Here is a 16899-nt window from a genome sequence, read left to right on the forward strand (position 1 = left end):
TTCTGACTGATAAACGATCAACGACGGAGAGGGAGGTTGTTCTCCGAACAAGGAGAAGTTTTAGAACGTTTCTTGTCTTTGATTACTGAGACGAGTCTCGCAAATGAGTAATCGAAATGATTCTGTTCGGCTGATAGAAGATGACTACCTGTCTCCGATTGCTGAGACGATGCGAACGATTTGAAGAAAACTTACACTCTCAGACTGATGATTCTTATTCTACGACAGCTTGGGGAAAATTTTCACCTTTGAAAAGTTCGAACAAGAGTCGACGGATCGATTCGATCGATTTGCAAATGAGACTATTCTCTGCTACTGCCGAGAGTTATGAATGTTCAAACATTACTGGGCCAACTGATCGTTTCGGCTGATTAAACGATACTTTACTCTTCGACTGATGAGAGTGTTTTCGATTTGGGGGTTCAAACGAGATTGGCCTTACTAGATCTGATTAGATTTGAACCAGCTCCAAAAGTGGAAATTGCAAAAATATGTATGCTGATTGGTTTTTATTAAACGCAAGAAAAACTCAATTAACATACTCGATTGGCATTACTCGTGGATGTTCGAAGCATGCCCCTGGCGGGAAGAGGATGAACAATACTAAGTCGAATGTGAGACTTCAAATGAAAGGGTTGCGGAAATTCCTTGGAGTGGTCCTCGACCAATTGAAAAGTTATGTTTATGATACATTCAGCTATTGAGAATATGATAGCCATAGAAAACAAAAAGCATTGAATACAATTATTGAAAAGAGATCGTTTTGAATGCTAATGTTCCGACTCCTTGTCTTCGAAAGCCTGTGTTATAAAATTATCTACTAAAATTCTCACATTTTCGTTCCTTCAAACCGAATAACATGTACTAAATGACTATACTTAATTGTTCAATTACTTCACTTATAAAAACAACATAGATTGTTTCATAGTTACAAATTATACTTCCTGCAGTCTTATTATTAGAAAAAAATTTACTTGTATAGATATTTTTAACGAACTACTCTATTATCTCTACTAAAATATCATATTTATATACTACTTGTAAATGCATACGAACAGATTGTAGGACACAATCAACAATGGAGAAAACCTTGTTTTTAATAGATCCGTTTCTTTGAAGAACTAATAACAAAGTCTTTTCTACAGTCCGTTTAATAAGTCTTTGAAAGTTCATCTTGCTTTGAATTCGTAGGTTTCACAGAAAGCTGAATGAGCTCGTACGAAAGACAAAGCTTAGGATAGATGGATCTCCGGTTCTTAGAGGAGCTGTAAGTAAACTATAGAGTGTATAGCTGCGGGCGTTTCCTGCAAGACGGCTGAAATTAAAAACGTTCTGAGTTAATTATGTTGCTTATCTTTCTACAAAAATTAAAAAAATTCAGAGAGTTATACATTTACTATGCAATAAAAAGAATATCTATTACTTTTCAAATAATAAAATTGTTATATCGTATACATACATGTAAGTATATGGTATATCATGTGTATAATAGATTTTTATAAGGCTTCTCCACTCTTTTATATGCAATTAATTTTCCCTTAGAAGTTTCATATACGCAAGAAGACATACCAATTTAAATATTTTTGCAAAAATAGTATTAGTTATAATATTGGTAATGACATTATCGACATTAGGATACAAAAATGCTATAAATGTATATTTTCCTTAGAACTTTATCTCAATGTGAAATTTCCCATAATAGATATTAATTAAAAATTTGTTATTAATAATGAATCAAAATATTTACTTCCAGTAACTTCAAAATTTACTTTTATTATAATATTTTTATTAATAATACTCTACTTTCTCTCTCTCTCTCTCTCTCTCTCTCCATATACATACATATATAATCGTAAAACATTTTACGTTCTTGATGGAACGTATAAAAATTGTTACTCCCAAGGGAGAAGTTCATGTGCATCCGATAACAATCAATCAAGGGAAACAAAAGAAGCGTTTACTCAACTGTAGCAACCCTTGTCTGCTTCGACAATAAAGGGGTGCCGCCAGATATGGGTGCAATATATTCATACAGTCACGTGCATTATTTTTACACATGAAAGAAATAAGCGTCTGTAACGGATCACGGTTAAAGCTTGAAAACGCCATGAACGAAATTCTTTTACCGAGCTTCAGGCTTTTGATAACTCCTTTTGTTTACCATTTATTGAATGCCAGTTCAGATAGATGGATTACGTCGTACCCAACGAATCTATATTCAACTATATGATTGTCTTCATTTAATTATAATCTACGTCCTTATAACTGTTCCTTCTTTTTGTACTTGAAAACGTATTCATCGATTTTTTTTAAGATACACTAAATATTTTGAAAGCAACACTTAATAGTGCCTCCGCTTTGTACATGTAAACAGTTGCAAGCATGAAATTTCAAAAAAACGTACGTCGAATTTTAAATTGCATTTTTAGCCTCTTTGTAGAACAGCATATTGGTGAAGAAAAATGGAAGTAAAGGTTGTTTAATGAAATGCGATTTTATATTTTACTCCGATGCTGAAACATTTAATTTGTGGAAAATATAAGTTACACACACGATTGTGTCAAACTCAAATGCATGTAGATACCATCGGTTTACGAGAAAACAAGTGTTTAAAATAAAAATATATTAGTCGTGTAAATTTTACATTCATAAATCTCAATAGAACAATAAGCATTATTTACTCTTCATTATTTTCATGAAATAAAGGATTAAAGAAAAATGTATACCATAAAGTATTAATATTTTTACATTTATTTATAAAACTTTTTTTAATGTGCAGAGTAGATCATTTCCAATTTTACAATACATATATACATATACATATAGGGTATTTCACCTAACTCTGCAATCCTTTATTATTTTCTTATTTATTACAATACAAAAAAATGTTTCAAGAGAAAGTTATTGTATTTTACAGGGGAATTAGGCTATGATAGTGTAGATCAGCTCAGGGTCATTTCCTTCTGAGATTTTACCAGTAATACCATTTTTTTAAACGAAATGACCTATCTTTCTTAGTATTAAAAAGCTGAGGTAAAAACACAACCAATCATGTCCCATACTAGGAGTAAAGTAACAAAGTACATACTCACAAGTAAGTGATTGAAATGGGAGCTCACGGAATGATAATTACTGAAAATAAACACTTTTATTACATGATTTATTATTTTTATATAAATAAAATGTGCTATAGGACTCAAAGTTTATGTATATGGCTCTTACAAGGTTTTCCTAGTCATTTCCTATAATATCTAGATTCAGTCTTGGTAAGGAGTCAAGGAGTTATCTTCCACTTTTCTCACTAATAAACGTAACCTCTGTCTCACTGTATTGTCCTCTGTCCCAAGCCAGTTCAAATACGATCTGTTTGGTGACTGAATAATTGATTTTTGATTGATAATTGACTTTTTTATAAGTTACGATTCCTAATAATTGAAACTACTTGTGTTTAGTGAATTGCATATTTTCACTTTAATGGTCAATTAGAATTGTTTCTCCTTTTCTTTCTAATCTCATCAAATCATTTTCCTGATCCTGAACTGAAACAATTATTTTTCGAATGAGATAACCATAAAACATTGACTAGTTCTTTTTTGTACTAGAAATTCTCTTCAGTTAATAATTATAATAATTATATTAATTATTTGTACCATTAATTCTATCTCCGTTTGCAACATTGGTGTCAATTAGCCGTTATAATATTAGATTTCTGATTAAAGCTTTACGACATACTGCATGACGCGAGGCATCCAAATCTGCTATTCAAGTCAGTTGAAATTCTGTAAAACTATCTGAAACATTTATACTTTTTAGGAAGATCATTTATAACTTTGATAATTAACATGGTATCGAGGGCATTTTCTTCGATCGTTGTAAATTCTGTTTAATCATGAATAAATAGGATACAAAAAGAAATTATTACACATTGAATGAATTTATATTGAAATTTTTCCCATAAAGTCCTTATTTTATAGTCATATTACGGGATGAAATGATACATTTTTCATATTTGTATATTTCATGTAATGGGAAGAAGAAAATATACACATATTTTGCATATCTTATATATTGAATCCTTCTTCTTCATCCATCGTCGGGATGAATACACTGAATTTTGCGTTTATATGATATATAACAAGAAAGTTAGAGAAAAAATCTAAACGTGAGCTGATGTTAGTCAGACAAAATGATAAGACGCATGGGATGTTTTTGTTTTTGAAATTATCTGACAGTATTTAGCAAGTAGTAGACGCAGTATTACGCAATTTTATCCAAATGTACAGTTTGATGGTGTTTTAAAATCTTAGACTGATAGGACTATGTTGTGTCTGAGACTGATAGGTTGGTCATGTGCAATGGTTCTGCGGCAGCTTTGATGCGAATGTACCGGACTATGGGTTTCGGCAGCGTTATGTTTATCATCTTAGAATCTCTGTAACGATGCGTAGGGTTGACTATTATTACATGGAATCGCATCTAGGACGGTAAATCTTGTTTATCCACACGACGAATGACATCGCGATGCAGCATCGTGATAATATAAAATAAACTACAGGTTAATAGTTAATTTAGATTAATTTATAGTTAATTTAAGTGAAGAATCTCAGATAGTTAATTTCAATAATTAAGGTGCATGGTGTATCATTTTTGCCTAACCACAATAGTAAATTTCCTAATAACCATCAGTTGAGAAAGTGCGTGCATGGGAGCGAACAAATTGGTTAAGGCGAAACAAGTTTAACAACGCGAAATTCAGAGAGTTCCATTAGGTCTTGTTTATGTCAAGAACAGGTGCTATTTTTGAGAAATAGAACTTTAGCATGTCAAGCACCTGGGTGTCAATACTCAGATGTTACATGAGTAGTTTTAACTTTTTACATTACTCTCTTCGGAACTCAATAGTCGTGATCCTGTTTCCTTAGAGTTTCCAAATGGTCATGCGATAGCCAACCTAATGGTTTCGGCGACAAAACTCGTTCCTTCTGTACTCTAGAATATTCACAGATGTCTCTATAGCACCACTTGCTGTACACTCCCACATAGCACTAAGCCTCTGTCCCTCTTCCAAAGATTTTTATCAAAACTTGAAAAATCGTTTAAGAACTCGTTAGAATTGTATAGAATTCTGTAGTATTCATTAGAATCCGTTAGAAGTCTGCAGAACTTGTAGAACACGTATTGCTCTTAAAAAAATTCTAACACACTCATACACAACATATAGTTTACTTAGAGTGAACATTTATATTTTTTAATTATATGAAATATATCATTATGTAAAATATCCTATCATTTTGTTCCACACTGTATGTCAGAAGAGTTACACGATTTAATAATAATATTAATTACATTTATCTTATGATGTAGTCATTTATGAACTCTCAATTGATATTGAGCATACAAAGAATGATATTTTATAGTTTATATATAGTTGTATATAAAACAACCCTTACGCATATCATTTGCGTATATAATTCTTACAGATAATTTTATTTCTGAAATCATCATGCATCATCTGTAGGTTTACCTATAAAGGTTAATCTCTGTTTGTACGCATAACATGTCCGTGTCAAGTACATGCACGAAGAGGCATCTCGTGTAATATACGTTACAATTATAACGGCGCTGCTCAGTATCGCTATTTCATTTTAGTCCGTGTTGGAGATCAATATTAACGATGATATTGAATCTGGAAATTGGAGGTACCGTGTCGTCGGACAAACAAAATGAAATAAACAAAACTGCAGCGCCGGAACGCAGCCATGCGCCGCACCGCATTTGTGGTGTTCTCGGATATGTCATATTATTTTATGTGTTTGCGATCAGCTACACGCGTAAATATTTTCGAAGGGTCAACCCGGTTGTTTCTCACCAGCTATTCGTAAAAGCGGAAGGGGGGGGGAGAACATCGTTAGGGAAACAATATTCAACTTAAATTTTGGAAAATGCGATGTTTTTGATAGCTCAATATGAAATACATGTTATTAGTTTTATAAAAACCTGTAAGCATATTATCATAATGAATTGTATTCTTGGCAGCGTGTTAATCAAGAATAGTCGCTTTCTCTTCGTCTATTATTTTATAAATTTGCTAACAAAGATCCTCGACTAATTAATTGTGTCGGTGCAAACGAAATGTTTTTAAACATAACTTAAACATAAACTAGTTTTATGTATGTATTTACCTATGCAGTTATGCATATATTGTGCTGCATTTTTATATTCATGATGTCGAGTGATAAAAGTGACCAAGTAATAAAATAGTCTTATGAGAGTTCTAAAAATATTAATTTGATTAACGTTAGCTGTAAGAATCCAATTGGTTTAAGGCTCGTCAATTGACAGCATAACACTGGCTACACTTTATTGTATGACATAATCAACAAAATAAAATGGATCACGCTGAAATTCTTGTTCAAGGCGCACTACGTTCTTTATTCAACTGTGTTTTATTTCCATATTATAATATTGGTAGTTATGTAAAATTATATGTATTATTTTACACGGTTTAAGAATTTTTGTTCTATGCAGTATTATTCGGTGTAATACTAACAAATTAATAATTTCTTTCAAGTTTTCGAGAAACATAAAAGATAAAAAACGTTTCGTACTATTTTTAATAAAAATAAACAGCGAATTGTAGGTGGCTTTTTTAGTCGTAATTTCTATAATTTCAAGAAAGTGAGATTGACAAATTGCAATATTTATCATATTAGGTAGTGGCTGATTAAATAAAATGTAATTTTCTAATGAAGGAGACTATTATTTTACATATCTATAACTTAGAAATACAGTAACATAGATGCGAAATGGATTATTAATATCAAGACCTACATTTTCACATCCATATGAATGATAAATGTAAATACTAAAATATATTCACATTTTCTGCATAAAAAGATAAGAAAGTTTGACATCCTCAAAGAGCGATTTGCTAAAGCGTTTTGTGTCGAGGAAGGAGCGTCAGTCAACGAAGAAAACTGGAGAAGGAGTAGAGAATGATAGGAGCATGTAAGGGGGAACAGTGCATTTGACTTTCCTATCGGCGTCGAGTGCTCATAAGCGTTTAAATGATTCCCCATTTGTGAAACACTACTGACAGCTATTCAGGCGTATTTCTAAAACGAACTATCCCTGTACAGAAGCTCGACGGCCCCTTTACCCTATCTTTCCCCTTTAACGCTTTGTGATCTGTTTTAAAACCAACGTGACGTTAAAATATGGAGTAAATTTTTGTTGCATTCTCACTTGCTTTCGGTCCTATCATATTTACGGGAATGTCGCATATATTCCATAGAATTTTCATAAAAGTAATTTACTTAAATATAAAAACACATTGTTTATTATACATTTAAAACTCCAATCTCCATAAATCTGATGGTGATGCAACATGAGAATCTGTTTATTTTTATCTTATGTCTGTTGATGTAACATAAGCTTCAAGAGTTTATTTTGAATTTATTGTAAAATATTCTTTTTCTAATGTTTATTATAAATTGCAATAATTTTTATTATATTTTATTACTCACATTCAAGTAGAAAAAAAATTTTAACGCGAAGTACGTATGCTAATTTCTTTCCATCTATCTAGTGTTCTATAATTGAAAAGACGCAGCTTGAATTTCTGTTAATTGTGCAAGAAATGTTATCGTCGTAAAATATTCTCTGTCGAACTAATTACTTGTCCTTTTAACAATATTGCGCCCGTAATTAAAAGCAAACGTCAAGGATATAGCACTGCATTTGCATTAAGTTTGATGTTACATTGTTAACTCTGACATGGGTGAAGACCAAAATACAATTTAATTACTATAACGTATCCATAATGATTACGTCACATACTATCGGTACATATACAAATTCACACACATAAACAATATTTTAATAACGCAATTAAATATTTCATCAAACCCTACGTAAATTAGCGTGTTCATAGTATATTCCCTTTTTCCCGTTTTTTTTTTTACAATAAATTAAATAAACGATACCGCAAAAATATTAATTTAAAGAAAATAAAGTGTGGTTTAAAGAAAGCTTTAACTTCGAATAATATATCTGCACATGTTACTTGAACTTAATAAAATTCAATATGAATTGAAAAGAAAAGAACTTACAAACGAAATGTTGCATTAACGCCATCGTTGGCCGTTACTGGATTAAAAAACGTTGAAAGGAGGAGCATCATGAAGATCGTATACATGCGCAAAACGTAAATATGTTTATCTCTACTTTGAGGGAATAAGATGATTGTAGTTTGGTTGGATAGTACTATAGGTCAGGTCATCGTACCACAAAGGCAGGTTTGTATAAGGTTGTAGAGGGTGTTGAAGCTAAAACAGAAGCGCTACTGGAAATAGAAGGATAGGAGGGGCAAGGGTCGAGTAGGATGGAGGCAGTGATGTAGAAGGAGGAAGAGGTAGAGTAGCAGAAGGACGAGGCTGGTAGCACCCGGTATAGGCACTATTCCGTTGAAAGCCTGTCCTTGCATTCCTTGGTAACCTCGTTATGTCACCCACTCAACTTAACCGCTAGATCGCGTATACTATGAGGGAAGCACGTTTCCGGAATCGGGATTACCACTTCCATGTCTGTAGGAAGTTACAGGATCATTTACTGTTGACAAGTAGGACCTCTGTTAACGGCCTGTACTACATTCAAGAACTATTTGATGGATTGGAGATTTAGGATACGAAAAAGCTTGTCAACAACAGGAGACTTTGGATGTATAAACTGTAAATAAATTTCGTAATCTAGTCATACGTATAAATGGAATAGTTACATGCACAGAATGCGTGAAAAATAGATATCACGGCCTCTACCGCAACGGGATTCTATATATTTAAGATCTTCTGCTTGCACCGTATTCTATTCATTACGGAGATCAAAGTCAAAGAAACCGGAGGTCGCAATTCAACCGTTCTTTTGAAAAATGATGTTATACTTTCCTGACTTCTACATTGACATTATTTACAATATATTTACATTTCGCAGTTAGGCAGATAGGAAATAACGTAATATTAAGTAAAAAAAAAGAAGAAAATTACTCTGTAACACGTAAGACAGGGCACCTCAAATAGAATAAAGTACCTAACATCATGATTTCAAATTATTCCAAAACTACTTACTGTGTGAAAAATCTTTCAAAGACAAATCGAAGAGAATAGGATTTAATAGTATGTATTAATTCTTTTATAGGTGATCGCGTAGAGGATATATGAAGGTTAACTATGTTTTTTTCGTAGAATAACATTATTTTACGTGTTAATCGATCCGTCGTATTATTCCCTATATGTATATAAGTTACTCATGCCAAAACATAATTAGTTTGGGAGATATTTAAATAAACTGTGGTTTTAAAACAAGCAACAAAAGTAATGAACATCTCCTGAATTGATTCTTTGGCATTTTATAGCAAGACAAATTAATACTTTCCTATATAGAATAACGAGATGCATCGACCAAAGCATACAGAAATGTGATTCTATTTAAAAACTATATAGTTGAACTGCAAACAAATTAATAATATCAAGTCGTGTCTCCTTTGGCAATGTTCAACTCCTGTTTGAAAGGTTTTTTCATACTAATGTTACAGTTGAAGACTAGCTTTCTCCATTCGCGCTCTCAAAACTTTTTCAAAAAACACTCAAAAAAAATGGAAGTGTCTTTTAACCTAAACATTCCTCATCTAAAGCGGTAAATTGATCTAAAGTTGCAATCAAGTCGATCGCCGCAACGTAAGAACGTCCGAGGAGAATCGTTTCTCAAACATTTTGGGATTAATACTTTCCCACATGGAAATGAATATGGTAATTGATACATTCAGGACCTATCCCGCCATGAAATTTCATACTTTCATAGTATATAAGCAGCCGAGAAATCATGTTTCTTGGATAGAACATCACGGTCCCTGTATAACTTCGCGTTTCATTTGTTAGAAAGTAGTATAGTGGAATCGGGCTGAAGTTCCTTCTCGAATCAATCGTTAACCCTACGGAATCCTCAAGTTGAACTAAATTCTGTCCGGCATTACTTCGACACTGCGTTTAGTCTCCGCATTGCTAGTGTGTTAAAAACGAGCATCCACTTGTAGGTAGTATTACATACACTTGTACACTTGTATTGTACGTTTGTACCAATTTTTTATTACAATATACATATTTGTGTTCTTGTATAAATTCGAGTTCAGTTATCTTAAACCCTAATATTCATGCCAGCAATCCATACAATCCAGCTGAACATTTCCACACTACACGACTTTATCACTCGAATCGTTTCGACTTTTATTAATCAATATTACGAGGCCTATACTAATATTTCCTGATACACGATCGCTTGATTTCGCATCAGATTCGTTCGCACGTTTCAACAACCAAAAGAAATCTTTCCAACCTAGTGGATCCCCGATTTCGCATAGAGTTCGTTCACCAAAGCTAAACCCCTCGTGCGATTCCCAGATTTTGCATTAGTTTCATTCGCATCATTCAGCTCCCTGATTTCACACCAGGTTCGTCTGTATTTTCTCTAGTCCTCTAACAGCTTCCCGACTTCGCATCGAAATGGTCTGTGCTATTTTCCAACTTCCGAGCAGTTCCTCGATTTCGTATCGAGTTTGTCTGCGCCATCTCTCCTAGTGACTCTACAAGTTCGCATCGGGTTCGTTCACGAACTTTCAACCTTCTGCTGTGCTGTAACCTAGCGCCAGTTTCGTCCGCACATGTCTCTATCCTAGAGGATCCTTGGTTGCGCATCAAGTTCGTTCTTGTAAATAATAATTCTAGCGGATCCCTGACCTCGCGTTAGGTTCACGCACATACCTGCTGACACACCGCAAATCACTGATATGTATGTTGCAACCGTATTCCTCATCGACCTCTCGCGCTGCTCGAAACTCCGGCTCGTAACATTGTATGTAATTTTATAATAATTTGAAATCATGAAGTTAGATACTTCGTTACATGGAATATTTTCCCTCATTAATATTATGTTATTTGTTTTTTACATAATTGCAAAATGTATTCATATTGTGAATGATGTCAATGCAAGCGCCAATGGAACTCTGACATCATACTACAGGAAAGTAATGTTTTATCATAAACTTTTTTTTTGCTAACATTTTGCACCGTACTGAACTCGTTAATGAATATGGACGTTTGTAACAACATCAACAGTTTTATAATATTTAATACTAATTTACGGTACATTTTAGTAATTTTAATACTTACCATTATTGTCCATAATTCGTAAATTATTGCTCGAATGATAGTAAAATATCAAGATACTTGCTATTTTCATAAATGTGTAGTAGTGCAAGGAAATGAGATTATAATACCAATATACGAAGAAATAATTTATAAACGGCTAATTATCAGGTGTCTTTAGATCCATGATTTTTGGGATCAATGACGATTCCAATTTCCTTACGTTTATGCTAGGCAAATAATTGAATCCTCTGAGGTTCCATCGTCCTAATTATGAGTCTCTTCATAGTTAAGTAACATTTCTAGTGGCAATTAGCCGTTGTTGACAAACGCAATTTGCGAGATGTAACTTTGTGGCTATACAGTATACAGGTAGACAGAAGGGAGCGTGCCTGCCTTGTGCTGCGTTCCTAAATACATCGGCATCGTATCTGTCGTTGCATCCTCGGTAGAGAGCATCGGTTGTTGCTTTCGAAGTAACCAAGCGTCATGTCCTCTGCATCCTTGTTTACTAACACGAAGATGCGTGCTCATGCTCTTCCAAAGTGTTTTGGTTAGAATGGAAATCATATTATAAACCTTTGTTCAACTGGGATGGCATAAGGTTCAGGAATTATCTTTTACGAATACCTGCATATATGTATAAAACGATTTCAAACATGAGATTATATACACTTATACGTATGTATTTACATATCAGGTGCCTAATTAATTATAGAGTAAGCATTTTGAATGAGTACTTAAAATAATATGAGCCATAAAAATAATACAGAAAAGAATATATAGGATACTTCCGAAATTATCATATAATCGAAAAGAAAGAAATATTTTATGTAAAAGGCAGTTGAAAGTATATGGAATAATTTTGCCATATTATGCTTCGCTTTTAAGATAAACCGAATATTCGTTACATAGATGTATGAATTCGTTTGACTAGCTAGTACTGTTGTATTTACAAACAATGTCAGTCAATATTTGATAGAATTAGTAATAATCCAATAAGAGTTTACGATTTTAATAATCAAGGTGGAAAATGCTAAAAATGCTCTTGATGTCACAGACAGATCCGCTTTTTCGACGAATTATAGAAATTTAACATAAACTTTTTATCTCCAGGATCACATGAAACAAATAGTTGCTATAAATAATCCAAATCGTCAAAAATTAAAAGATAATGTAGTAACCAGTTCACGCTTTTGAATTTACTGAGCTATTTAATTTAATTTACTAAGGATCTGTTAGTGACATCGAGAGCAACATTTCAGAATTTTGAAAATTATCAAGATTTTTTTATCGAATAATTTAAAATTATATTGACTTCTGAGTTATAAACATAGTTATCACAGTTGTAAACATAGTTTATAAACGCAAACAGAAATACCAATGGTTAGCCAAATTGGATGAACTAAGCAGATTGTGGTTGGTTACGTGTACACGTACGTAACGAAAATCTAAACTCGATTTTCTCGGTAATGGCATCCGATATAAAGATTTATTCTACAAAATGGACTATTTAGCATCATCTCAATTATTTTTGCTATAATAGTCTAATTAAGACATCTTTTAGCAGAAATAGTCACCTTAGACATATTGGTACTTATTTATGTAACAATTAACTACTTAAATATTTTTATGATTTCTAAAAAATGTATTAAATTATAATGTCAATACTTTAATAATAATTATCGTATTCTACTTCAACGCTAATGAAATTTCTAGAAGTTTTGTATAGCAGTCATAATGCACTAATAAAAGCTTTCAACTATTTTGATCGTCAAATTGATGTCTACATTACGAGGCAGGAATATTTCAAACTTTGGAACAGATGTATGCCCTGCACGGATAAGTTTTGTAGATACAAGAAAACAGAAAGAGCAATTGGAAGGTTCAATGAGAAAATGCAAACTATTTTGGGGCGAGTTGTCGTTGAGTATGGTCGATTGACTTCAGTATGGTCAAAAGGAAAAAGAGGCGGGAGAAGAATTTTCACTCGTACTCCAGAATTCAAGGACTAGCCTGATACTGGCAGGCGATAGTTGTGCAGCAAGGAGTACGCAAACGTTAGCAAGAGAGAAGAGAAAAGCCGAGGCTGAGCTCTAGGTAGGGTTACTGGCAGGGGGTAAAGAGAAAAGGAAACGAAAGAGAAGAAAGGAAGACTAGCATCGTCAGAAGTTGGAAGCTACAATGGCAGTGTGTCTTCTGGCGCCTTCGAGTCTCTCAGACACGCCTTCTAGCATGGGCATCTACAAGAACTTATTCTCCACATACCGTTCTTCCATATGCCACGATTTTGTAATCCACACCTCTACAGAATCATTATTCACTCCCAGACATCTTGCTGCGTGTAGGAGTGGAAACATCGACAACAAGGATAGTTACATGTTATTCCTAGGTAAATTCTACACGTCGGGTTAACAATTTTTTTGTACAGACCAACTTTTTTGCACAGTGTTATACATTTTTGCTTCAACTTCTTTGCCTAATTGTACTTTGAAGAAAAAATATTGTAGTTATTTATTAGAAATTTACAATTTTGCATTTAGTATAAAAGTCCTACAATAAAATAATAACTATAATTTAAAAAATAATTCTTCATATTGTTTACCTAAATTATGTTTTTTATTCGTGTTGATTTCAGGCTCATGCTTTCGTTACGCTTATTTATTGTTTATTATTTTTACTTGTGATAACTATTTTTCCATAGAATACTTCAACGGAAGACAATTATTACATGGTAATTTTTCCATAAAAACTTTTTCCATACTACCTGATCTATTTTCACATGAACTATATAGAATTTAAAAATATGCGTTTTAAAATTCAATTCAAAAGATTTTGCCGGACTATCGTTATTGTAAAAGCTTTATCTATATTCATTAAACAAAATATTTTCAAATTTACTTTTGAAATTTTTCATTTTACATGATACCAATAGTTATCCAAGACTTATACTTAATTATGATCATGTTTTCATAACATTAATTTAATTTTGTGTAGGAAAATATATTAAACAAAATATAAAATTTGAAAGAATTGTTAGCATAAATTGTATATAGAAACACATATTAGCGAATTTATTGAAATTGAATTTATATGCACAATATTTTGTAACTTTATACGATACAGGAGATTTACGATTATTTAACGCAAGTGTTCAATATATAATCCCCATCGTTTCACGTTTATAGGTCTATTCAGTTCAGGTAGATGATTAATATCGCTTAACGGTCCATCGTAATCACAATAGAAGCAGCTTCGATGATCCCTAATCTTAGTCATTAAGTGTACTGTGGTCTACGTTGATTGAATAATCGACATTCCTCGTCAATTGATGCATATCCCGTGCATTAAAATATTTTAATCACTTCACCAAAGTACATATTATTTACGTTTAATTTAAGATATTTTTTGTAAACCAAGTTCACGTTCTAGGCCGTGAGGTTGAGATTTAATAAATAAATAAATAAATATATATATATATTATTTAGGTTTACCTGAGTCTTCATTTCTATAAATTATATTTTATATTGTTATACTAAATATTAATCAGTATATAAATGCATAATTATGTTTATAGTTGCGGTAAATATTTGTGAAAATGTATCTAAAATGTGAGCTTCTTTAAGACAATTTATATGATAATGGGGAATACAATAGTGATCACGAAATGCTCTCACAACTTATTTACCTACTGCTTCGAATTGAAGGTGTTGGGAGATACTTTGAATGAGAAGCCACTAATAGAAAGATAGATAGGTAGTGAGGGTGAGGGAGAAAGAGAGAGAGAGAGAGAGAGAGAGAAATAACTAATTACAAAATAAATAAAATAGCTAAATTACAGACGATATAAATTAATCAACTTTTGATAAAGTTGAAAAACCAATTATATTTTTATATATTCTCCAACATATAATGTGAAGTTATGCTACAGAATTACACTTTTTAATCTATTGTTTAATATTATTTAATATTTTTTGAAGAATCGTAAATGTGAGTACATTTGTAATTTACATATATTCCAATTTTTAAACTATTTAAATTAATATAGGTGCTAATTAATTATTCGCAATAATAGTTTGAGTATTATTACAACAACAAAAAAGGAAGAATTCAAAGAAGTTATGTGTATTTGACTTTCCTACATTGATTTGAAATTAATTTTAAATTGACTTTTTTGTACGTCTTTTTCTAATATTTCGAAGTCATTTTGATCTTCTTTGTAATCGAGCGTAGCATGTTTCTATATAGTTTTGTAACCGATGCTAAAAGAAATTTAATGGCGAGCTTATGAATTTCCAACTTAAACCTGAATATTTACACCAAAAATACTGATTTCATTAAAGTATTAGCTTAACTTGAAAAGAGTAGTTTCTTGTCAATGTGCGACAAATGATCCAACAATACTATGATGTACTTTCTATCTATTATGCCATTAATATCAGGACGCCAATTAAATAGATTTTACTCGAATCCATGCTTTCGATCAAGTAATAAAGTTAACTGCAAGATCACTTTGTAAGATCACTCCATTCGCATTTTTTATCTTCTTTTATATTTTGTTTCTGTAACACATGTATAGATACTAAAGGATATTATCTACAAAGAAGATCCAACAAGTATTAAATATACGAAGCCAGCATATTATCAATGTCTGCTGTATAATTAAGTGTAATATATTCTAGGCTATATATTTTTCCTATATGAAGTAGGTGTAGAGTATTCATAGAATGATTGATTACAGTTAAAACATTGTACTATTACGTTTATTAGCCAATATTTCTGAAATAAATATGCTGTATACACGTATCTCTCTTCTGAAAAAAACATCAAACGAAGAGAAGATAAATATTCGTGTTGTAAATATGTAAATATGTTCTATTATAAATTGCAAATATGTGTCTAATGTAAAAATGTACTCTAGTTTATGAAATAACAGCAACAGACATTGAATGAGTAATAAATATTCGTAGAGCTATAATTTCTTAGATTTCATCATTACATATATTATAAATGTGGTATGAATGATTCCATACAATAGTATTGATGCGTAAATATGAAACGTTTGCCTAGAAACGTTGTTTAAAATATAATTTTTTCACGGAAAGTCTCGTTTCCGAAAAAATTGTATTTGAAAATTTATCAAATGCATGTATATTGGGCTACTCCTTGACTAAACATGTTCAAAGCCTATTTCCTTCAAAATGGAATCCTAAATGAAAATATTTTGTTCAATATTTTCGACTTATTCTCGCACGTGGAATCACCTCCAGTCGATTGTCTACTCTTATTCAGTTGAAAATTGGTTAAATTTAGATTACGTACTTAACAAGTTTTCAAATTCAATTTTTCCAGAAGCCTCTAACGTAGATTTGTTATTGTTGGCGGATATGTTATATTAGATACTAATCTCCTGATATTCGATTAACTGAGTCATTCTTTGATACATATTTCAAAAACTAAAGTCCGATAGTGCTAAATACAGGGACAGGGCAGTCCAAAGAACATTCTACAGGTGATTCTATCTTTTCACAAGTAAGCAGAACGTTGGCACCAACTCAGGGAATTATAGCGATAATTAATCGTCACCTATTGATAAGAGATAAGTGAGTGGGATTAAGAGGGAGACAGAGTGGGAAAATGGGTAAGCACAAGAGTTAGGAAGCCTAGAACGTTGAAGCGTCTGCGCGTGGCGGGAAAGGAGTTG

This window comes from Bombus fervidus, chromosome 3 (assembly GCF_041682495.2).
Source record: "Bombus fervidus isolate BK054 chromosome 3, iyBomFerv1, whole genome shotgun sequence".
NCBI lineage: Eukaryota > Metazoa > Arthropoda > Insecta > Hymenoptera > Apidae > Bombus > Bombus fervidus.